Source organism: Vigna unguiculata, chromosome 5 (assembly GCF_004118075.2).
Source record: "Vigna unguiculata cultivar IT97K-499-35 chromosome 5, ASM411807v1, whole genome shotgun sequence".
NCBI lineage: Eukaryota > Viridiplantae > Streptophyta > Magnoliopsida > Fabales > Fabaceae > Vigna > Vigna unguiculata.
In genome coordinates this window covers 27,255,828-27,266,423 of record NC_040283.1, presented here as the reverse complement: position 1 = coordinate 27,266,423, position 10,596 = coordinate 27,255,828, and the positions used below count along the sequence as shown (strand labels likewise).

Here is a 10,596-nt window from a genome sequence, read left to right as displayed (position 1 = left end):
GTGCTTCGCTCCTATCACAGATTTCCAAATCGAATTCTTGGAGCCAGAGCATCCATCTTATCAGCCGAGGTTTTGATTATGCCTTCTTCAACAGGTACTTAAGAGCTGCATGGTCAGTAAACACAACAACAGGAGAACCAAGCAGATAAGATCGAAACTTTTCAAGTGCAAAAACTACTGCAAGGAGCTCCTTTTCTGTTGTGGTATAGTTTGCTTGGGCGGCATCTAATGTCCTGGAGGCGTAGTAGATTACCCTCGGCTGCTTATCAATCCTTTGAGCTAGAACAACCCCTAATGCATAGTTGGATGCATCACAAATAAGCTCAAATGGGGCTGTCCAGTTGGGCGCCTGAATGATTGGAGTTGTGGTCAGGGCCTTCTTGAGGCAATCAAAAGCCTCTTTGCATCCTTCATCAAAGATGAAGTCAACATCCTTTTGCAGTAGGTTGGACAGTGGGAGGGCCCTTTTGCTGAAATTCTGAATGAAGCGCCTGTAAAACCCAGCATGGCCAAGAAAAGAACGAACATCTCGCACAGAAGAGGGGTAAGGCAATTGTGAAATAATTGAGATCTTGGCAGGGTCAACTTCAATGCCCTTTTTTGAAATTATGTGCCCCAATGCTATGCCTTGTTCTACCATGAAATGACATTTCTCAAAATTGAGAACAAGGTTAGATTTGATGCACCTGTTTAAAACTCTGTCCAAACTATCCAAACATGCATCAAACGAGGACCCATATACAGTAAAGTCGTCCATAAACACCTCTATGCATTTTTCAAGAAAATCACTAAAAATGCTAAGCATGCACCGCTGGAATGTGCCAGAGGCATTGCATAGGCCAAACGACATCCTCCTATAGGCAAAAGTGCCAAAGGGGCAGGTGAATGTGGTTTTATCTTGGTCCTCAGGTGCAATGTGAATTTGAAAGTAACCAAAAAACCCATCAAGAAAGCAATAGTGGGACTTACCTGCCAAGCGCTCAAGCATTTGATCAATAAAAGGCAGGGGGAAGTGGTCTTTTCTGGTTTCTTGATTTAGCCTTCTATAGCCAATGCAAACCCTCCAACTGTTTTGCACTCTTGTTGGAATCAGCTTTTCTTTTTCATTCTTGACTACAGTGAGGCCAGTCTTCTTTGGAACAACATGGATCGGGCTAACCCACTGACTGTCAGAAATGGGGTAGATGATCCCAGCTTGTAGAAGCTTGGTCACCTCCTTCTTTACAACATCTGAGATGACAGGGTTGAGTCGCCTCTGTGGCTGTCTCACTGGCTTTGCTCCATCTTCCAACAATATCCTGTGCATGCATGTTGATGGGGTAATACCAGGGATGTCAGTCAATGTCCATCTAATTGCCTTCTTATGCTTTTTAAGAACATGCAACAACCTCTGCTCTTGTTCAGCAGTGAGGGAGGTGGAAATGATGACAGGCAGTTTGTCCTCCTCCTCTAGGTAGACATACTTGACGTTGTCTGGCAGTGGTTTCAACTCTGAAGTACTGGATGCTGGCTGAATATCAGGAACCAGAAGGGAGGGAGAAATGGGTTCCACAGCTTGTACCTGAGCAAAATAATCAGATGCATGTGTACTTCCTGCAACATGGTTAGTGCAACCTGATTGTATAACATCAAAGTCAATAGGTACAACATCCAGAGAGTCAAACTCATTAGATTCAAAATTATCCACATCATATTCAGCATCATCAAAATCAGAAGCAGAATCAGAATCAAGAACATCAATGCATGCAAATTCAGATAACTCAGACACGGATGAATGTTTTAATGCATGCAAAAAGTGGAAATCAGAAATCAATCCATCAACAACATCATCAATAATATCCACGTGAAAAACAGAATGATCCTCAGAAGGATGTTGCATGGCATCCAAAATGTTAAATCGTACAACAATATCATTAAACTCCATGGACAAAAATGGTCTGCCTAAAATGATTGGTGCAGAACCATGTGAAAATCCCTCTTCCATGTCAAGAATGTAAAAATCAGCAGGGAAAATCAATTCACCAACATGAACCAAAACATCATCAACCAAACCTGCGGGTTGGGCATCACTTCTATTTGCCAACTGAATCACCACACCCGTAGGTTGCAAGGGTCCAAGAGAAAGAGATTTAAAAATAGACAGAGGCATTACATTTATTGAAGCATTAAGATCAAGCATTGCATTTTCAAATTTATTGTTACCTATGATGCAAGGTACACAAAATGTACCTGGGTCCTTGCACTTCTCAGGAATCTGAGGAATAGATTTACCTATCAATGCTGACACGTTTCTGCCCATGCTGATCTTTTCGTTTCCCTTTAGCCTCCTCTTGTGCGTGCATAGCTCCTTTAAGAACTTTGCATATCTGGGAATCTGTTTAATGGCATCCAACAGAGGTATGTTCACCTCCACTTTCCTGAAAGTTTCTAAGATCTCCCTGTCAACCTCTTCCATCTTTTTGCTCGGAATGGCTCTTGGAGGGAAAGGAAGAGGTATGGAAGGTGCAGCAGTAGAGGTGGAAGGTGTAGAAGTCACACCAGATGTGGAAGGACCAGCTGCATGAGCATCACGCTTTCTCTGAAGTGTAGCAGGGTTGGCTTCCTTTGGAGGTGTAGGCTCGGAAGTGGGAACTTCAATGTTCTTCCCAGATCTCAAAGTAATGGCACTCACATTCCTAGGATTTTCCACCGTCTGTGATGGAAGCTTGTCAGAATTCTGAGCTTGTGCCTGGTTTAGCTGAGTGGCCATCTGCCCCATTTGATTTGTCAAACTCTGGATTGAGGCCCTAGTCTCCTGCTGGAATTGCATATTTTGAAGGGTCATCATCCTGACTAACTCCTCCAATAAAGTAGAAGAAGAAGGTGCAGGTGCTGCAGCAGGAGCTGGTGTGGGTACAGGTGGAACTGGAGCAGCTTGTGGTGCAGGTGCAACTCTTTGTTGTGGAGGTGGTTGCACATTTTAAAATTGTTGGGGCTGCAAGTGCAACTCTTTGTTGTGGAGGTGATTCCTCCATCCTGGATTATATCTGTTGGTTGACAAATCATGGTGGTTTTGTTGTTGTTGTTGGGGCCTATTCTTGTTGAAAATATTTGCTACATAGGCCTGAGGTGTGTCCACTGGTGTAGAAGAAGAAGGAGAAGCAGCCTGTTGTTAAAATGCTAGGCAAGAGTCTGTAAAATGATCAACAGATGTACAAAGGCCACAAACTCTGGCAGCTGGAGCTCTCTAATTGGAAGCAAGTTGGTTGACCAGTGTGGTAAGAGCATCAATCTTAGTCTCCAACTTCTTTGTGTACTCAGCTGCTCCTACATCATGAATACCTCTAACAACTATGGCATCACTCCTTGTGCCAAATTGTTGAGAATTTGAAGCCATGTTCTCTATTAGTTGTCTGGCTGTAGTTGGGGTTATGTTACCAAGGGCACCACCACTTGCGGCATCAATCATATTTCGATCCATGTGGTGCAAGCCTTCATAAAAATACTGCAGAAGGAGGTGTTCAGAGATCTGATGGTGTGGGCAGCTTGAACAAAGATTCTTGAACCTCTCCCAGTACTCATAAAGGGTCTCCCCACATTGCTGCTTGATGCCATAAATCTCCTTCCTTATGGCTGTTGTCCTTGAAGCAGGAAAGAACTTGGTAAGGAACAATCTCTTCAGGTCATCCCAGCTTGTGATGGACCTGGGTGCTAGGTAGTACAGTCAGTCTTTCGCATTACCCTCCAAAGAATGAGGGAAAGCCTTCAAGTATACATGGTCCTCCTGCACATTTGCAGGCTTCATGGTGGAACAAACGACATGAAATTGCTTCAAGTGTTTGCACGAGTCCTCACCTGCAAGACCATGAAACTTTGGCAACAAGTGTATTAAACCAGTTTTCAGCACATATGGAACCTCCTCCTCAGGGTATTGAATGCATAAACTATCATAAGTGAACTCTGGTGCAGTGAGCTCACTCATGGTTCTCTCATGAGGTGTAAGAGGTTGAGCCATATTATCAGTATGAAAATCAAAATGCCCAGAATAAACAGTATGCTCAGAATGCAAAGAATGAGGAGTGTCAAGAATGTGATGAGAATCCTAAGAGTCAAGAAAAGTCACTGAATATTCAGCATGCAAATATGGATTCCTAAGATGCCTACTTCCTCTGTGGAATGTCCTATCAATCTCAAGGTCAAATGGTTGTAATTCACTTGGGTTTCCCCTAGTCATGCACCCAAAAACATAAATTCTAGTGATATTGGCATAACATAGGGTATAACTACAAGTATACTCAAACGACCTCCAAATGACTTGAAAATTGGTAGGATATTCCTTTGAGTGGTCAAACAGAAGCACTAAAAAAATCAGATCAAAACTCAAAGCACAAGTATTTTTAACAATTTTTCAAAAGTGGAAAAAATGAAGAAAAATCACAAAAAAGATTGCGGAAATGTAGAAAATGGCATTTTCTGGAGAATCTGAGTTTGGAAACCGGAAAAGCCGAGTCCATGAAGGTGGGATATCAAATTCCACCCCAAATGCATATAAAATAATAGTGATTCTGATAACCAGAGCAAAAGTTATGGTTCTCTGAATTTTCACTAAAAATCAGTCCAAAATTTTTTTGAATCTCTTAACTCAAACCTTACCAACTGCTCCAGCTATTTTTCCTATCAAGTTCAATGTCTTAGAAGTGGGGGGGGGGGAAATTTCAAGTCAAAACAAGCACCGTAGCTACCAGAACAAAAATCCAGAAGTTAAATGCCATATTCGGACACTATTCATACACTATTCACTACTACAAATGACACTATTCATGCGCGCCGCGACACTATTCACTACACTACACAGAAACACACAGGAATGGAAACAGGCACTGAACTTAAGACAACATTAACATCACAATGAACATATACCAACTCAACCACACTTGAACTACACACACTAAAACACAAAACACAAACACACTGAAAATTTTACTTTGAACGAAACGATTGGTCCCTGGCAACGGCGCCAAATTTGATAGAGGTCGTACCCCACCAAATTAAAACATATTAAATGCAATATCTGAAAGTGAACCAAGTCGTCTCCCAACGACCAATATTTTCATTCAAAGCTTCAATTTCCAGACGAACACAACAATACAGCACAAAGGGGGGAGGGGGGGTTGGCAGACAAATTCAGAATTCTAATCAACAGATTAAATTGAATGCAAAGAGTGATTAAAACCGTATTGACATCCTTGATTCAAACACAAATTCACTTATCATAGGCCACGAACTTAACATCTCTGCCTTCTCTCAATCCACTAGATAATAATCTACTAAGCGAAAATTACAATCTAGCTTCATTATGCACAAGTTACATAAATTAAGCATGAACATAACTTAACCAAAACACATGAAATTACTCTGTAAATTAAGCACAAACAGATTCATCACAATTCATTCTCGAATTAGAACAAAGAGATATGGCAGATTTCACAAGTAAGCACAACCTCAAAGCTTCATTGCATTTTTTTATCAAGGAGTCAATACACGAAATTAGCTAGACATGGAAATGAGCAATTAGACACCATAATTCTAGAATCACAAAAATAGAATCAAAAACCCCTAACTTATGAAATTTGAAAAACGCAAATTAAGAGCAAAAAGAGAGATTTCAAAGCTTCAATGGAATGCAAAACGGTGCTATCATATATAAATGCGAAAAGCTCATTAATGGGTGATATTCCAAGTGTATAAAACCCACAAAACGAACTGCCCAAGCAAGAAAACGAATTCAAAACGTAAAACCCTCAATGGGTGCTATCAAATATGCATAAAAACGGTAAAAATGAGCCAAAAACGTGAAAAACCGCAAGGGGCACGTCCATGGAAGCTTGGAGAACGAAAATGGACGTTTTGAAGAGAGGTTGAAGATGATAGAGCGACTGGTCTTCCCCATGCAGACCTAATTTCGTGGTCATATCACCCCTGCCACTCAGAAGTACGAAATTGCCATTATGAGCTGCAAAATTACAAAAATGCCACTCTAGTCCTCAAATGTTGACCCATTGACTTTGCTGACGTGGAAATGACATGGAAATGATGTGGCGACTCTCTTCAACTGAATATTGACGTCCAAGCTCCAAAATTGCTTCACCCAAATACCTAAAAATAATTAAAAATAAAAATTAGGCCAAATAATGTAAAATTAGTCCAAATTCGGAACAATGGCCCATGAAAGCCCAACAGATGAAAAACACTCTAAAGATGAACAATTAAGCACTAATCAACTGTCTAATGGGTACACAAAGGCTAGTGGAATGGAAGATAATAATGACTCATCAAGGCCCTATACTCATGGGGTGGTAATGACCAGTGGTATGGGTTCAACATGTGATACGAATGAGGTGTTATTTTTTAGAGGTTGACATGGAATTGTAAGCATGATTGGTATTCTCTTATTGTTGATTTATGATTGTTGGGTCCGTGTCAGTGTGTAATTCCTTGGAGTCTCTAGGTGAGGCCTCCAGGGTTGCGCTTCAGTGGTCGGGACGTAATTCCATGGCCCCTATTAGTAGGTGTCCATGGTGGTGCCCCATCTGTATAACTAGGTAAGGATTCAAGGTAAGGTTGCATCCTGACACTCTAAGGAGTCAGTTAGTCTCACCTAGAGCGGACTGACTCCTGTGGTGAGAGTAGTAGGAGGCCTGAAATTCACTAAGGGCTAACCTTGTGGTGAGGGAAAATTGATCCATCATAACACTTGTAACACATAGCTCGGGGGTGAGCAGCTTGGGGGTGAGCAGAGGTATCCACCACAAGTGCAAGCATGCATTGAATCCGACCAGGTTATATGTATCCGGATGAGTCGAGTCGAGTCGTAGTGTATCGATTGAAAAGTCATAACATGCTTGATTGTTGTATGGATATTGGATGGTGAAAGTATATTTGACTGTATGATGAAAATGTTGTTAGCTCTAGCTTACCCTGTTTGTTGTATGGTTGTCTTGTATGTGGCTCTTCTTTCTTGCGATGATCATCAATTTAATTGATGGGAGCAGATGCGCGAGGTTCCCGTGGTCAGCAAGGAAATGGCGATTCCGCTGCTTAACCATCTACGCTGGACTTTATGTTTCTTTCCTTCATGGGTTTTCTTTAGGGCTACAGCCCATGTATTGCTCTATGCCTTACTATTCTACTCTCATTTTGTTAGACTTTTATCTGGTTTCCGTTGGCATCGTGGTGTGCCCAGTTTGTAGGGGTTGTGTTAAGGACCCCAGGACTACTCTACATTACTATTTTATGTGACGTGTCTTTTAATTTCGCTTAGTAATTAAATGGGACGTTACATTTATGGTATCAGAGCGGTCATTCCTTAGGTCTATGAACTTGGATGTCCGCTTAGCTTTCTCTGTGCCTTCTGAGTGTTCTTAGTTAAATTCTTGCCTTATTCGAGACTAACCAAGTGATTTTCTGTGTGCCAGTGAACTATGGCACCTCCTCATAGGACTTTGCAATCGTTCGAGGGTGACTAGCCCGATATCGCCAGGGCAATAGAGGCGATGGTGGCTGCCATGACGCAGCAAAGCACAGCGATGATGCAACAACATGAGGCAGCGATGCAGCGACAAGCGGTGTCGCTTTGGGAACAACAGGCAGTGATGTAGCAGATGGAGGCCCTCCGCCAGCTGGAAGAGAATAGGGCGATTGCCCCTGTGTTTGGCCCGAAGCCACGACCACCAGTCAGGGAGTGGAGTCTGAAAGACTTCCTAAAACACCATCCCGTGAAGTTCAATGGGAAGATGAGCCCTGACGCACCAAACCAGTGGCTGAAGGATCTGGAGAGGATCTTAGATGCAAAAACATGCCCAGCGAAGAACAGGTTAGCTTTTAGAGTATACATGCTTACCGGGGAGGCTGAGCACTGGTGGACCAGTACCAAATCCATCATGGAGGAGAGAGGCGAGCTGGTGACGTAGGAGGCTTTTAGGGGGAAATTCCTCTCAGAATATTTCCCAAACAGCATTCGATATGCCAAGGATGTGGAATTCCTCCAATTGACCTAGGGAGGGAAGACGGTGACCGACTATGCTGAGAAGTTCAAGCACCTCAGCCGCTTTATACCTTGCCGCTCGATGAGAAGTGGAGATGCTGGAAATTGAGAACGGCCTCAGGGGAGATATTCGCTTGATGGTAGCACCCTTATCCATTAAGGATTTTGCCGCTCTGGTGGAGAAGGCCAAGGTGATGGAGAAGATGAAGAATGAGGTAGAGGGTCAGCGGCCCCAGCAGCCTCAGAGGATTGATGGACCATCTGGGTCCAAGCCCAGACACGATGAGCGGAGGAGACAATATGACAGACCTCCCCATCAGCCTTAATGGTCTAGGCTCTTCCTCCCCAACAGGGTCGAGTGTAGTGTTACATATGTGGGGACCACACCTGAGGAGCGCTTGCCCACGCATGGAGGGTTACCGCAGATGCAACAACTATTGCAAGAAGGGCCACTTTGGGAAGGATTGTCCCACTCTTGCTAGGGCAGCGGCACGCCTTCCAATCCAGACTGCTCACCAGCACCAGCGAAGAGATAGAGCAACAGACCTTAGGCGACGAGCAAAGTCTACGCCATGATCGGAGTAGAGGCGGCAGGTTCAGGTAACCTCGTTATGGGTTATTGTGTGATTTCTGGGATGAGATGTTGCGTGTTATATGATTCTAGAGCGACATACTCCTTTGTGTCAGATGCTTGTGTGAAAAAGTTGGGTCTGCCCGGTGTGTGAGCTGCAGTGTGAACTTGTGGTATCTACTCCGACATCAGGTTTGGTCAGGACGTCGTCCTTGTGTGCTAGGTGTCCTGTGGAGGTGGAAGGATGCAGATAAGGGTGAATCTGATATGTCTGCCTCTCTAGAGTTGGAATTGATCCTAGGGATGGATTGACTCTCTGCCAACTGTATCCTTATAGACTGCCGGGAGAAGAGGTTGTTGTTTCCCGATTCAGAGGAGCTCGAGTTGGTGTCTCCTCAGGGGATAGTGAGGGAGATTCAGAGTGGCGCGCAATGCTTCATAATCTTCACTCGTATGAAATTAGAGGAGAGAGAGGGACCATCAATTATACCTGTGGTGCATGAGTTTGAGGACGTGTTTCCGGATAAGTACCTTGGTTACCTCCCAATAGGGAGGTGGAGTTCTCTATTGACCTACTACCGGGGACATGTCCGGTATCGATGGCTCCATACCGCATGTCTCCGGCAGAGTTAGTGGAACTTAAGAAACAGATAGAGGAACTGATGGCGAAGCAGTTTATCTGACCCAGCACTTCACCGTGGGGAGCACTAGTGTTGCTGGTAAAGAAGAAGAATGGGAGTTCACGCCTGTGTGTGGACTACAGGCAACTGAACAAGATGACGATCAAGAATAAGTATCCGCTCCCGAGAATTGATGACTTGATGGATCAGCTGCATGGGTCGTCAGTATTCTCGAAGATAGACCTGCGATTGGGATACCATCAGATTTTGGTAAAGGCTGATGATGTGCAGAAGATGACCTTCCGATCCCGGTATAGACACTATGAGTATGTGGTTATGCCTTTTGGTGTGACCAATGCTCCAGCAATGTTCATGGACTACATGAACCGAATTTTCAGACCCTTCTTAGATAAGTTTGTCGTAGTCTTCATAGACGACATCCTTATCTATTCTAAGACTCAAGAGGAGCATGCAGAACACCTGAGGTTGGTGCTTGGTGTTTTGAGAGAGAAATAGTTGTATGCCAAGTTGTCCAAAGTGCGAATTCTGGATGGATGAGGTTCAGTTTTGGGGGTATGTGATATCCGCCAAGGGGATTGCAGTGGACCCAGCGAAGGTTGAGGCAGTGGTAAAGTGGTAAAGTCCTAAATCGGCCACAGAGATCAGGAGCTTTGTGGGGTTAACGGGCAACTATAGGAGATTCATAGAGGGATTCTCCAAAATTGTGGCACCCCTGACATTGCTTACTCGGAAGGACCAACCCTTCACTTTGACAGATAAGTGCGAGGAAAGTTTCCAGGAGTTGAAGAGAAGATTGACTAGCGCTCCGAAACTAGTGATCCCGGATGTCGGGAAGCCGTTTCGAGGTCTACTGTGACGCCTCCAACCTCGAACTTGGTTGCGTTTTGATACAGGAGAAGAAGGTTGTGGCATATGCCTCGAGACAACACAAGGTGCATGAGAGGAACTACCCCACTCATGACTTGGAGTTGGCGGCGATAGTCTTTGGCTTGAAGATTTGGAGGCATTATCTTTATGGTGCTCAGTTTCATTGTTCAGCGACCACAAAACTTTAAAGTACTTGTTCGACCAGAAGGAGCTGAACATGAGGTAGAAAAGGTGGATGGAGTTCTTGAAAGATTATGACTTCGAGCTCCTATATCATCTGGGGAAGGCAAATGTGGTGGCAGATGCTCTGAGTAGGAAGACTGTACATACGACACATCTCATTATAAAAGAGGTAGAATTGCTGGAGAATTTTAGGGACATGAGGCTATAGGTGGAGTTGGGGTCCGAGTCCATTAGGTGTAGTACCCTTACTATATCTAGTGACTTCTCGAGCTTAGTGAGAGAGAGACAGTTATTAGATGCCATCCTGAACA

At 43.8% G+C, this 10,596-nt stretch overlaps 1 non-coding gene across 1 annotated transcript; it reads left to right on the top strand.

The window, feature by feature from the left end:
* Window positions 1-3,506: 3,506 nt before the first annotated feature.
* On the top strand, window positions 3,507-3,613 carry LOC114186438. The gene has a single exon (XR_003605096.1). It is a non-coding gene; the product is annotated as a small nucleolar RNA R71 (small nucleolar RNA).
* Window positions 3,614-10,596: the final 6,983 nt, after the last annotated feature.